This window comes from Symphalangus syndactylus, chromosome Y (genome assembly GCF_028878055.3).
Source record: "Symphalangus syndactylus isolate Jambi chromosome Y, NHGRI_mSymSyn1-v2.1_pri, whole genome shotgun sequence".
NCBI lineage: Eukaryota > Metazoa > Chordata > Mammalia > Primates > Hylobatidae > Symphalangus > Symphalangus syndactylus.
Genome location: NC_072448.2, coordinates 28,655,001 through 28,669,456, shown reverse-complemented (window position 1 = coordinate 28,669,456; position 14,456 = coordinate 28,655,001).

Genomic DNA, 14,456 nt, shown 5'->3' with positions numbered 1-14,456 from the left:
AAGTCATAACTCTGTGGTAGTTTTTTTTTGTCAGATACGGTTATCTTTGGGGTTAAGTATTACAGCAGTGGAGTTGTATCATTTGATTTGCTTCTAAATCTGAAGCATTCTATTACTAAAACATTTTTTGATTTGTGAATATGTTGTTTAACGGATTCTGTCTCATTTTGCTGTAGTAGTTACATGGCCTGAAAGGTGGCCAAAAACATAGTGCTAGCTATTGCTGACCAACGTAACAATCAACTTGCCGATACCGCCTTCTCTTCCGATAGCTATGTTCTCCGTCATATTTTAAGAACTCAGTTCTTCATGAGACTTGTGTTGTTTTTGATTTTTTTCCCAAGTCCGGGGGATCCTCGTGTTGTTTTCTGTCAATGCGTATTGTCTGTTCAGCTATTTTGCAGGAGTCGCATTCTTAAAAAACTTCACCCTATCAAAAATCGTCTTTAAAGGAGGAATATTCAGATCGGCAAGCTTTTCCTAGGAAGAGTGTAAATGCTGACGTATTTAGGTAGCTCTGAATTCTGAGCCACTATATTTTAACTACAAAATAGGTAGCCTTTCCTTCGTTTTCGCTTTCACTATCATCAGCACGGGGTTTAATACCTTTTCTTCATCTATAACACAACTACAATGATATACGAAGCCACTCAAATACAGCAGATACGTTGCGCTTTCAAAAAAAAAAAAAAAGAAAAAAGAAGTCTTTCTGTGGCACGGCATTAGCTGTGGCTCGAATCTAGAATCTCCAGTAAAAACCAATGAGACAGGGTGAAACCCCGTGCCTACTAAAAATAAAAAAATGAGCCGGGCCTGGTGGCGCTGAGGCAGGAGAATCACTTGAACCCAGGAGGCAGAGGGTGCAGTGAGCCGAGGTCACGCCACTGCACTCCAGCCTGGGCGACAGAGCAAGACTCCATCTCAGAAAGAAACAAACACGCAAAGCCAATGAAGGTGTTTAGCTCAACGTGTCGGGCTCAGGTCTCTTGACAGGATACATCCAGCACCGGGGCGGGGAACGTCGAGGGGTGGGGCGGAATCTATTTTGTGGCCTCAAGGGAGGGTTTGAGAGATAGTCCCGCAAACGGTGATGGCCTAAGGAAGCCCCTCCGCCCAAGAAGCAATATTCATTTCTAGCCTGTAGCCACCCAAGAGGGAGAATCGGGCTCTCTACAGACCCCACAACCCGCACCCCACCCCCCGCCCCGCCCCGCCCCGCCCCGCCTCGTGAAATGGGCTCTCGCTCCGCCAGGCCCTATTCACGCCGTGTGGTTTTGTAACCTCCAGCGTGTGTGCGTGGGTTGCGGGGTGTGGTGGGGGTGGCTGTGGACAGAGGAGGGGATAAAGCGGCGGTGTCCCGCGGGTGCCCGGGACGTGGGACGTGGGTGGGGTGGCCAGAGCCTAGGGAACTCCTCGCCTGTCAGGACGTCTCCCCCACCCCCCACCCCGGTCCCCTCTCTGACCTACGCTCCACATCTTCGCAGTTCAGTGGGGACCTTGTGGGTGGAAGTCACCGTGCCTCTGGACTTTAGCCGACCAAGGCCGGGCTCCCAGGAGTCTCCCCAGAGTCGGGGCCTTGGGCAGGCTCACAGGGATGCTGACGGTGACGGTCGGTGACCGTGATGTACGTTGGAGGCCTCGGGCCAATGCAGAGGTATCCATTTGACCTCGGTGGGACAGGTCAGCTTTGCGGAGTCCCGTGCGTCCTTCCAGAGACTCATCCAGCGCTAGCAAGCACCGTCCCGAGGATCCCAGCTCCCAGCAGAGGCACTTTTGTTCACACAGAATCCTGGGCAGGAAAGTTCTCAGCAGGCTTAGGCCTCCAGCCAAAAACCCAAAACCACTTCTGGGATTTTTTTTTTCAAAGAGCCAGTGGTTCCACAGGGGGCCGTGGGTAGTTGTGGAAATGGAGAGAAGTGTCTGCAGATACATATTTGAGACAGAACGGACGGGGCTCGGTCACAGGTCACTTAGGACACGGGCAGATGCACATTGAGAAAACCCTCCCAGCATCCTAGGTGAACAGAGGCATGATCTTTCGAGACTGTCGAGGGAGAAGCAACTCCAGATTTTAGGGTTGGATCTTTATTCATATGTAGTATCTATGAGGTATCCAAGTCCAGAAATCAACTCGCCAGTTCTGTACAGCATTCCGTAGGGAGATCAAATCTGGGATGTCTGATGCTAAGAATTCAGGCCTTGGTAATGGATGAGATTAGATGTACTTGAGCTTATTTTGCAAAGAAAGAGAGGGCGGGAGATAGCGAGAGCCAGAGAGCGAGCGAGCGAGCGAGCAAGAGAGAGAGAGAGAGAGAGAGAGAGAGAGAGACAGAGAGACAGAGACAGAGATAGAGATAGAGAGAGACAGACAGAGAGAGACAAAGATACACAAAGAGAGAAAGACAGAGAGAGAGATAGAGAAAGACAGAGATGGACAGAGACCGAAAGAAACAGAAAGAAACAGGGAGACAGGAAGGGAGAGAGACAGACAGAGTGAGAGACAGACAGACAGGCAGAGAAAGAGAGTAAGATGGAAGGCAGACACACACAGAGGGAGAGAGAGAGAGAGAGGGAGAGAGACAGACAGAGTGAGAGACAGACAGACAGGATGACTGACAGGCAGAGAAAGAGAGTAAGATGGAAGGCAGACACACACAGAGGGGGAGAGAGAGAGAGAGGGAGAGAGACAGACAGAGTGAGAGACAGACAGACAGGATGACTGACAGGCAGAGAAAGAGAGTAAGATGGAAGGCAGACACACACAGAGGGAGAGAGAGAGAGAGGGAGAGAGACAGAGACAGACAGACAGAGAGAAAGAAAGAGACAGACAGAGAAAAAGAGACAGAGAGAGAGAAAGACAGACAGACAGAGAGAAACAGACAGAAAGAGAGAGACACAGACAAAGAGAGAGAGAGAGAGAGAGAAACAGACAGACAGGGAGGCAGAGAGAGACAGACAGACAGGCAGAGAAAGACAGTAAGACACAAGACAGACACAGAAAGAGAGAGAGACAGGCAGAGACAGAGAGAGAAACAGATGGGCAGAGAGAGAGAGACAAATAGACAGAGAGGGAGAGAGAGAGGGAGACAGACAGGCAGAGAAAGCGAATAAGACAGAAGACAGACACAGTGAGAGAGAGAGACAGAGACAGAGAGAAAAAAGAGAAAGACGGACAGACAGACAAAGAGACAGACAGAGAAAGACAGAGACGGACAGAGAGAGACAGAGAGAAACAGACAGAAAGAGAGACAGAGAGAGAGAGAGAGGCAGGCAGAGAAAGAGAGTAAGACAGAAGACAGACACAGTGAGAGAGACCGGCAGAGAGAGAGACAGAGAGAAAGATAGAGAGAGACGGACAGACAGAGAAAGGCAGAGACGGACAGAGAGAAACAGAAAGAGAGAGAGACAGAGACAGAGAGAAACAGACAGACAGAGAGAGAGAGAGAGAGAGAGAGAGGCAGACCGACAGACAAACAGGCAGAGAGAGGGAGTAAGACGGAAGACAGACACAGTGAGAGAGACAGTCAGAGAGAGAGACAGAGAGAAAGAAAGAGAGAGACAGACAGACAGAGAAAGACAGAGACGGACGGAGAGAAACGGAAAGAGAGAGAGACAGAGACAGAGAGAAACAGACAGGCAGAGAGAGAGAGAAGACAGAGAAAGAGAAAGAGAGAGACAGAGACAGACAGAGACACAGAGAGAAGGGGAAGAAAGGCGTGCTCCAGAAATAATTACACATATTTTATAATGCTTTTGATCCCATAAACTGTGGCCGGGGGTATACTTTGAAAACAACAACAAGAACAACAACAACGACGACGACGACGACGACGACGACAACGACGACGACGACAACTACAACAACAGCAACAGCAACAAGAGCAGCAGCAGCATTCGCTTACGGATTTCTAGAAAATAAGATGTTATGAAGTATAGTCAACATCAACCGGCTCTCACTGCACGTGGAGAGATGCAGAAAAGCGTTAGTTAACAACAGGAGAAAACAGCAGCTGACACGTCTTGGGGAAAATAGACGTCTTCCTGAAAACTGGGGATCGCTACTTCACCTGAAAAGAAAGACATACGAAAAAGGAAAAACACGAACAAAACAAAACAAGCCAAAAAACACGGGCCAAGGCACCGTCCCTGGAAATCTTTTTTTCTTTTTTTCGTACTTTAAGTTTTAGGGTACACGTGCACAATGTGCGGGTGTGTTACATATGTATCCATGTGCCATGTTGGTGTGCTGCACCCATTAACTCGTCATTTAGCATTAGGTGTATCTCCTCATGCTATCCGTCCCCCCTCCCCCCACCGTCCCTGGAAATCTTAAGTGAGCAAAGTATTAGTTTTCAGAAAGCGTTTCTATTTCGGGCAAATACTGAGAAGGCCCAGACTAGAGCTGTGACGCCGTTCCCATTGTGAAACTCTGCTGGCCGGAGGGAGGGAGGGAGGGAGGGGAAACTAAAACATCATGATAAAAGGTGATTGAGACCCAGCCAGGGTGAAGCTTTCCCAGGGAGGGAGGCCTGAGGAGGGGAGCGGGGGGAGAAACCCCACAACTGCAGACCCGCCCGCTTGCCCACGCGGGTCAGGGGCTCCGCCATCGGCGGCCCAAGCTGCCTCTGGGGAAGTGGGACCGTGCCGCCCCCATCTTCAAAAACGGTGGCCACTGAGTGAGGCCTGACGCCCACCGATGCAAATGTCAGCCTGGCAAGCATGAGATCGCCGGCAAGGGGTGGGGGAAGGGGAGAGAAGACCGAGGCACACCGGGGTGGATCCGGAAAGTTTCCAAGCAGGGTGTTGGGAGGCGGGGGGGCAGGGGTTTGGGGGGCAACCCACCTAACTGACTCACTAAATGAACGTAACGGGACGTGGGTAGTGGGGGAGCCGTGGGGGCGACTCGAAAATTAAACTAAAGCCCAAGTCGAAGAGTCTATGCGCACGAAAGAAACCAAAACACAAAGAAAACTAAAGCGCCGATCAAAGAACAATAGGGCCCCCGCCAGGGCGGATGTTCCCTAGGCAACGAGGGAGAGAGGGAGGGGCCTCCGGAAGGGAGAGAGAGAAACCAGTTGCCCCAGGCTCGGTGAAGTCGGCGAGACCTCCCTCCGCGTCACGTCGACTTCCCATAACAGTGGCCGCTAGGTGATGCCCGAAGACAACCGATGCCCGCAAGTGTCAGTCAGCACGGAAGAGAATTTATGTATTTATTTATTTATTATTTATTTATTTATTTATTTATTTATTTATTTATTTATTTAGAGACAGAGTCTCACTCACTCTGCAGCCTGGGCTGTAGTGCAGTGGCGCGATCTCGGCTCACTGCAGCCTCCGCCTCCCAGGTTCCAGCGATTCTCCCGCCTCAGCCTCCCGAGTAGCTGGCATCACAGGCACCCGCCCCACCCACCGCTCCAGACTCAGTTTTGTATTTTTAGTAGAGACGGGGTTTCGCCGTGTTGGCAAGGCTGGTCTCGAACTCCCAACCTCAGATGATCCACCCGCCTCGGCCTCCCAAAGTGCTGGGATGACAGACGTGAGCCACCACGCCCGGCCTTAACTGTTTCTTTTTAAGTCGAGGAGCTTATCAGGGAACTAGGAGAAGTACAGACGCCACACGTGACAGAGAGAAACGTCTGAAAACGCCCCTCGCATCCAAGTGGGGACCCGGCCTCGACCTCCCGAAATCATACACCGAGTGGGGAAGCCCAGCAAGGCCCGTCTGTCCACATTCCTCTCGGCCCCTCGAAGCACCTAAGCCCGCGCTTCTCACTTTCATGGAAGGGGCAGGGCCCTCCCCGGCACGGGGCGTCTGACAGACTGACAGAGAACGAGACAGACATAGAAAGACAGAGATGGATGGGGAGAGATAGAGAGAAACAGACAGAAAGAGAGAGAGAAACAGACAGACAGGGAGGGAGAGAGACAGACAGACAGACAGACAGACAGAGAGAGAGAGAGAGAGAGAGAGAGAGAGACGCAGAGAAAGAGAGTAAGACAGAAGATAGGCACACGGAGAGAGACAGAAGGACAGAGAAAAAAGAGAGACAGACAGACAGAGAAAGAGACATACAGAGAAAGACAGTGACGGACAGACAGAGAAAGAGATAAACAGACAGAAAGAGAGAGACACAGAGAGGGAGAGGGAGAGAGAATCAGAAAGGGAGGGAGAGAGAGAGACAGATGGACAGGCAGAGAAGAGCCAGAGAGAGACAGACAGATGGACAGGCAGAGAAGGAGAGTAAGACAGAAGAGAGACACAGTGAGAGAGACAGGCCGAGAGAGAGAGAGACAGAGAGAAAGAAAGAGAGAGACAGACAGAGAAAGACAGAGATGGACAGAGAGAAACAGACAGAAAGAGAGAGAGACACACAGAGAGAGAGCGAGAGAGAGAGAGAGAGAGAGAAACAGAAAGGGAGGGAGAGGGACAGACAGACAGGCCGAGAAGGAGAGACAGACAGAAGATAGGCACAGAGAGACACAGAAAAAGAAAGAGAGAGGCAGATAGAGAAAGAGACAGACAGAGAAAAACAGAGAGAGACGGAGAGAAACAGACAGAAAGAGAGAGAGAGAGAAACAGACAGGAAGGGAGAGAGAGAGACAGACAGACAGACAGGCAGAGAAAGAGAATAAGACAGAAGACGGACACAGTGAGACAGGCGGGGAGAGAGAGAGAGAGAGAGAGACAGAGAAAGAGACAGACAGAGAAAGACAGAGACAGACAGAGAGAGAAAGGGAGAAACAGACAGAAGAGAGAGAGAGAGACAGAGAGAGAGAAATAGAACGGGAGGGAGGGAGAGAGAGAGAGAGAGAGAGAGAGAGAGAGAGAGAGAGAGAGAGACAGACAGACAGAGAAGGAGAGTAAGACAGAAGACAGCCACAGTGAGAGAGGCAGGCAGAGAGAGAGAGAGAGAGAGAGAGAGAGAGAGAGAGAGAGAGACAGAGAGAAAGAAAGAGAGAGACAGACAGAGAAAGACAGAGATGGACAGAGAGAGACAGAGAGAAACCGAGAGAAAGAGAGAGACAGACAGAGAAAGAGACAGACTGGCAGAGAGAGAGAGTCAGACAGAAGATAGGCAGAGAGAGAGAGAGACAGAGAGACACGGAAAGAGAAAGAGAGGGGCAGACAGACAGAGAAAGAGACAGAAACAGACAGAAAGAGAGAGAGAGACACAGACAGGCAGGGAGAGAGAGACACAGACAGACAGGCAGAGAAAGAGAGTAAGACAAGACAGATACGGTGAGACAGGCAGAGAGAGAGAGAGAGAGAGAGAGAGGCAGAGACAGAGAGAAAGAAAGAGACAGACAGGCAGACAGACAGAGAAAGAGACAGAGAGAGAAAGAGAGGAACAGAGAGAGACAAGAGAGAAACAGATAGAAAGAGAGAAGGTCGTAGCCTAGGAGTGATACGGTGCCTTTTGTTTCATTTTCTCTTTCTTTTCTTTGCTTTTTTTCTTTCTTTCACTTATTTATTAATTTATTTGGAGACCGAGTCTCACTCTGCCGCCCAGGCTGTAGTGCAGTGGCGCGATCTTGGGTCACCTCAACCTCCGCCTGCCAGGTTCAGGCCATTCTTCCGCCTCGGCCTCCCGAGCAGCTGGGAGTACAGGCGCCTGCCCCACCGCGCCCGACTCCGGTTTCGTATTTTCACTAGAGACGGGGTTTCACCACGTTGGCCAGGCTGGTCTCGAACTCCTGACCTCGGGATGACAGACGTGAGCCACTGCGTTCAGTGTACAGTGCCATTTCTTAGAAATCACTCACGGGAACACATAGTTATAGGTCATGTGTAGAGATGTTTTTAATGTATTTGTGTGTGTGTGTATGTATGTATGTATGTATGTATGTATGTATGTATGTATGTATTTATTTATTTATTTATTACGCGGGGAGGTGGGGGGACGGAGTTTCGCTCTTGCTGCCCAGGCTAGAGTGCAATGGCATAGGGGACACAAGGAGTCAACCTACGGCAGAGAGGACAGACACATCATTCAGAGCGTAAGGGCCTCAGCGAAAGGTGGCAGGGCCCGCGCTTTTAAAGGCTGAGATCCCGGCGGCGCAGGCCTGTCGTCCCAGCACTTTGGGAGGCCCAGGAGGGCGGATCACTTGAGGCCAGGAGTTCGATACCAGGGTGGCCGACAAGAAGAAACCCCGTCCCTACTAAAAATAGAAAAATGAGCCAGCTGCGGTGGTGCGTGCCTGTCATCCCAGCTACCGAAGAAGAATCACTGGAACCAGGGAAGCAGAGCCTCTCCTGTCAGTGGCTGACTACCCAGGGTGTGGGGGAGCGAATACTGGGGTAGTTCGGGAAGGCAGAGGCAGCTCTAAAAGCATAGAAAAGGATGCTTAACTCATTTTAAATATATTTTTAATGGACAAATAATAACGGCGTACACGTATGAGGTATATCGTGATAGTTCGATCTACGTATACATTGTAGAAAGACTCAATCAAGCTAAGCAACATATTCATCACCTCACCAACTTATGACCTTTTTGGGGGGAGAATATTACAAATCTATTCTTTTAGCAATTTTGAAGTCTATAGCACATTATGATTATTATTAACTGTGGACGCAACTCATTTTCTTGCTTCCTATCCTATGGGCTACTGGAAATTGTATCAGTCCTTCAGTTTTCTACCCGTATGTCCCATAGTATCGGGGCTTTCTTGCAGCATTTCTAGGATATCTGTGGAGACAAAGTACAGTTGAAGGTAGAATGTGTTTTCTCTGCATTTGCTCTGACCTCCCAGAAACCTGTTCCATGACCACTCAAGATTAGGTGTTCAAGCCTGAAGTATTTGTTAGAGAAGGCATTTCACAACGCCTGGCATATCGATCAAAGCCACGTGTGTTCCTACAGCAGACACCGTTGAGGTGGGAGAAGCAGAAGTCCCTATTCCCAAGGAGAGAGACAGCATGGGCCCACGACTACCAGCTGGCTGAGCAACATAGAGTGGTTCCTCTTTAAAGGCTCGTGTGTAACCCGAGGTTTAAGGACAACCTGTATTCACGGGGTGTCAGTCTGGGGATTCTGTGGAAGGTTTTACGGAAAGCGATATGACGTGAACTTTGAAGAACAGTGTGGCAGGCGAACAGGTAAAAAACACGGTGGACAAAGTTGTAAAGTTGTCGCCCGTAGAGTAGGAGGAAAATGACCTGGTCGAGCAGAGACTGCCCGCAAGGGAGCAACGGTTGGGGAAGGGGACAGGATCGTAGGTAAAATAGGGAGGCAGATAAGGATATCTAGTCTGAAGACCTTAGGAAAGGAAAATCACAGAGGACTAGAAAAAGCCTAAATCCCCACGACGGTGTACAAGGTCTCGCACGATGAAGCCCACCGTTTTCTCGTGAATGAGAGGAAGCTCTGAAAAGCCTGTGTCATCACAGGATGCAGTTGACAACCGGACAAAGAGGGAAGGTCCTGGCAGAGGACTTAGACGAGTGTTTCCGGTTGTCTTTCTGTGAGACATTTGCAGAGTCAGTCAGCATCCCTCAGCTGTGAAAACTATAATATGACAGGTATGATACTCTAGGGAGAGACACGAAGGGTGGTAAGAGAAGATCATTCGCAGCTGTGGAACCCTGGGCTTTGTGTGCAGTGAAACGCACAGACGATTCCATTCGACTCTCCACACCACCAACGAACCCTTCATTTTACAGGATCAGAGTAGCTAAGTAACTTTTGCAAGTGCGTCGGCTTGGAAAATGTTCAAAGAAAGGTGTGCCCGATTTCTAAGCCCGTCCTATTTCATCATGTCAGTTTCGCCCATCCTAGCCTAATAAGAAGGGTCGCTTCGGCATATTTATCACACACTTAGGTTCCAGAGCCCGTGCCAAGACTTAGAATAAAAGAATTTTAAGTGAGGTGCCTAGGAATCTGCGTGTTTAATACACACCCTAGATGGTTAGTAGGATCAAGTCATTTTGGGGAATCCCTGCAATGTGTCACACCGCCTTGAGAAAAGGCATAAGGTTGGAGAGGAAAGGGGAGGGATGGAAAGAGGTGAAGGAGGTAGTATTGACAGGATTTGACCGATCGCAGGAGAAGTGAAGTCTTCAGTCTCTGACTAGCATTTCTGTCTGAAGTTTTGTCAGTGTAGACCCCCGCCCAGCAACAAAATCCTCCTCTAATCGGGCCAAAAGTAGCGAGTGGCCATTCTGCCACGCTCTCTCGGGTGTGAGCATCCCAGGAGAGTTGTAGCCAGGACACAGCAGCATGCCGGTGTGCCGCTCTGGTCGCATACGTTAGAGATGATTTTCATGACACTCACAGGTAAAAAGAAACGTAAAAGGTTTCTGGGAGAGAAGCCGACCATCACACGTTCCTGTTTTCAGAACAGAAAAATCGCCGTCATCGTTCGGTTCATTTAAAAAATAACGATGCTGTATTTAAGGAGAGAGTTTCTCGGAGCAAGAAGTGATGTTAAATGTTTAAAGATTTTAAATCGACAAACTAGGCTACAGTAAATCCTTTTACTTTTGGAACAGCGAGCCATTCTCCTCGAGCTCTTCGGGTCCTGAGTGACTCACCACGTTCAGCATAGATAAATGCCTTCCGTCCTTCAGTGAAGACACTGCCGATGGTAGGCAGAATAATGGTTCCTCAACTATGTCCATACCCTTATCCCTGGGACCTGTGGATATGTTACTTTAAATAGCAAAGAGAACTTAACAAATGTGATTAGGTATTTTGAGACAGGAAGAGAAGCCCAGATTATCCAGGTGGGCCCAATAGAATCACAAGAGTCCTTATAATAGAGGGCAGGTGAGCAAGAATCAAAGCAAGAGACGCAATAATGGAAGCAGAGGTCAGGGTGCTGTGATTGCTAGAATGGGGTCACAGGCTAAGACACGCAGATAGCCTCTAGCAGCTGGAAAAGTAACAGCCATCGATTCTTTCCTAGAGTCTCCAGAGGAATGCAGCTCTGCTGACACCTGTTTTAGCCTAGAGAGACTAATTTTGGGTTTGTCATCTCCAGAACTATAAGGTAATACATTTTGATTGCCGTAAGCCACCCATTTTACGGTAATTTTGTGACAGTAGCAATAGGAAACTCATAACACCGTCATCAGGTGGCTTTCGTGTGTTATTTCCACGATGAGCAGGAAGGCTCTTGTATCCAAGAGGGATCCTTAGCAAAAACCAGCAGGGAGGCAAAACCGAGACCCAAGGTCAAAGTTGACTGTGTCGACCTTGACTTAGAACGCATTTCTGGGTGAAGAAGCCCTAACGTCTTCCTTTGACTCTGAAACCCATGGAGTTTCTGTTCCTTATAACTGCCAGTGACAATGTTCCACCTCACCGTGCCTTCCCTATGGTCATTCACTCTTTTTTTATTCTTTTTCAGACGGGGTCTCTTACTGTCACCCAGGCTGGAGCGCAGTGCTACAGTACCGGTTCACTGCAGCCTCAAACTCCTGGGCTCGAGTGATCCTCCCGCCTCAGCCTCTGGAGTAGTCGGGACCACAGATAGGCACCACCACACCCGGCTAATTAAAACATTTTTTTTTTTTTTTTTTTTTTTTTGTAGAGACGGGACCCTGCTCTATTGCCTAGGCTGGCCTTGAACTCCCGGCCTCAAGCAATCCTCCTGCCTAAGCCTCCCAAAGCACTGGGATCGCAAGCATGAGCCACCACGCCCGGTCCTCTCTTACTTCTCTTAACGCTACCCTGTCAGATATCCCCTAGGCCATTATCCCTCAGATATTGCAGCTTTTAGGGCCAGCTTCGGAGAGTCTTCCCCATGACATTTTTAGTCCATAAATCCTATTCTGAGGAAATTACAGTAACGCTTCCTAAAAATCATGCCACGAAATGGAACGTAGGCCAGGCACGGTGGCTCACACCTGTAATCTCAGCACTTTAGGAGGCCAAGGTGAGCAGATCGCTTGAGCTCAGGAGTTCGAGACCAGCCTGGGCAACGTGGCAAAACCCCATCTCTACAAAAAATACAAAAAAAAAAAAAAATGAGCTGGGCATGGTGGTGAATGCCTGTAGATCCAGCTACTCAGGAGGTTGAGTTGAAAGAATGGCTTGAGCCCCAGAGGCGGAGACCGCAGTTGCAGGAGCCAGTTGACAGAGCGAGAGAAGGTCCAAAAAAAAAAAAAAAAAAGAAAAGAACAAAGAAAGAACAGACCCCAATACCGCATTGTCGCTGAACGTTCCCCCAAAAGGCCAGAAACCCCCTGACTCAGGTCAAGGAGGTGGTGTTTCATTTTATCTCTCTCTCTCTCTCTCTCTCTCTCTCTCTCTCTCTCTCTCCCCCTCTGTCTCTCTCTTTCTCCCCTAACTTTCATTTCTTGTTCAAGCATACCCGTGCAAGATTGTCACATAGGTACACTTCTGACTGGGGGGTTCAGTGTGCAGATGATTTCATCACCCGGATACTCAGCGCCGTACCCGACAGTTTTCGCGTTTTTTGTGTGTTTTGTCTTTTCCGGAAGCCGTCTCTCCTTCCACCCCTTCTCCCTCAAGTAGGCTCCCGCGTCTCTCGTTCCCCTCGTTCTGTCCATGCAGAAGTCTCATCTATAAGTTCCCACTTCTAGATGAGGGACGCTCCCCTCCGTCCCCACCCCGCACCCCCTCCCCCCCACACACCCTCATTCCCGCACCCCCCCCTCCTCAAACGCAAGAAAGGGAGAAAGACAGAAATGAAAGTAAGAAGTGAGCCTCCAAGGCGGTGGAGGCGGGGGATCACAAAGGGTGAGCAAGCGATGGGGGTCGGGAGATATCTTGGCCGAGCTATGAAAAATAGGGGACCCACTTTCCAGCCCCACCACACCCCCTATTCCTCAACCGCAGTCAGCCTCTGGGTGGGGTTGCGCCCGTCAAAGCTTCTGAATGGAGAGAAGCCCAAGGCTATGGAAGGCATCAGCTCCAACTCCAGGAAGGGAATAGGGCTCTGTGCATATGAATGGGGCTCTAGAAGGCGGTGCCGCGGCGCCCAAAGCGATGCGCCTAGCCTCGCCTCGCCTGGCCCAGAGCGAGACTCCGTCTCCAAATAAACAAACAAATAAATAAATAATAAAAAAAATCATCAATAAAAAGAAAGAAAGAGAGAGAGAGAAAGAAAGGAAAGAAAGAAAGAAAAGAAAGAAAGAAAGAAAGAAAGAAAGAAAGAAAGAAAGAAAATAAAGAAAGAGAGAAAAAGAAAGAAAGAAAGAAAGAAAGAAAGAAAGAAAGAAAGAAAGAAAGAAAGAAAGAAAGAAAAAGAAAGAATCAGTACAGCGGTCGTGGTCGTGAATCATTCCCCGGAGTCCAGGCGCAGTGGCTCACGCCCGTCACGCCAGCACTTTGAGTCGCCGGATCAGGAAGGTTGCCACAAAATGATGAGACCCCGTCTGTGGAAACACATTCAAAATTGAAGGCCGGGCGTGGCGGCTCACGCCTGCCATCCCAGCACTTCGCGAGGCCGGGGAGGGCGGATCACCTGAGGTCGGGAGTTCGAGACCAGCCTGACCAACACGGAGAAGCCCCGTCTCTACTAAAAATACCAAATCAGCCAGACGTGGTGTCGCATGCCTGCAATCCCAGCTACTCGGGAGGCTGACGCAGGAGGATCGCTTGAACCCGGGAGGCAGAGGTTGCGGTGAGCCAAGATGACGCCATCGCACTGCAGTCTGGGCAACAAGAGCGAAACCCCGTCTGTCTGTCTCGGGAAAAAAACAAAATTAAAAATGATCTGGGCACAGTGGCGCGTGCGTGCGGTCTCAGGGACTGTACTCTGGAGGCTGAGGTGGAAGGATCGGTTGAGCCCAGGAGCGTCCACGCTGCAGTGAGTGAGTTACGATGGCACCACTGCCAGGGTGACAGAGTGAGACGCCGTCTCTCAATCAGTCCATCCATCAGATGACTGGAAGGCGCTCTCTGCGCCTTACTTTCAAAGGGTGTATCTTTAGGCCCAGCAGGCACGGTGCCTCACGCCAGTCATCCCAGCACTGTGGGAGGCCGAGGTGGGAAGAAAGAAGGAAGGGAGCGAGGGAGGAAGGGAGGAAGGAAGAAAGTCAGGAAGGCAGTCAGGCAGGAAAGAAAGAAGAAAGGAGGAAAGAAAGAAAGAAAGAAAGAAAGAAAGAAAGAAAGAAAGAAAGAAAGAAAGGAAGAAAGAAAGAAAGAGAGAAGAAAAAAGAAGAAAAGAGAAGGGAAGAAAAGAAAAGAAAAGAAAACGGGGAGGGGGCATATCTCCTTGACCGGTGACTGCCCAGGATACAGTGGGTCACGGCTGACTGAAGCCTCGACCTGTGGGGCCTCAAGTGATCTCCTCCTTATCTCAGCCTCCCGCGTAGCCGCGAGTACAGGCGGGCATCACCCCGCACAACTCATCTTCTAATAATATCATGATTTTACGGTATGGCGACAGAGTCTCGCACCGTCACCCGGGCTGGATGGCCGTGGCACGATGTCAGCTCACCGCAAGCTCGGCCTCCCCGGTTGAAGCCACTGGCCCGCCGCAGT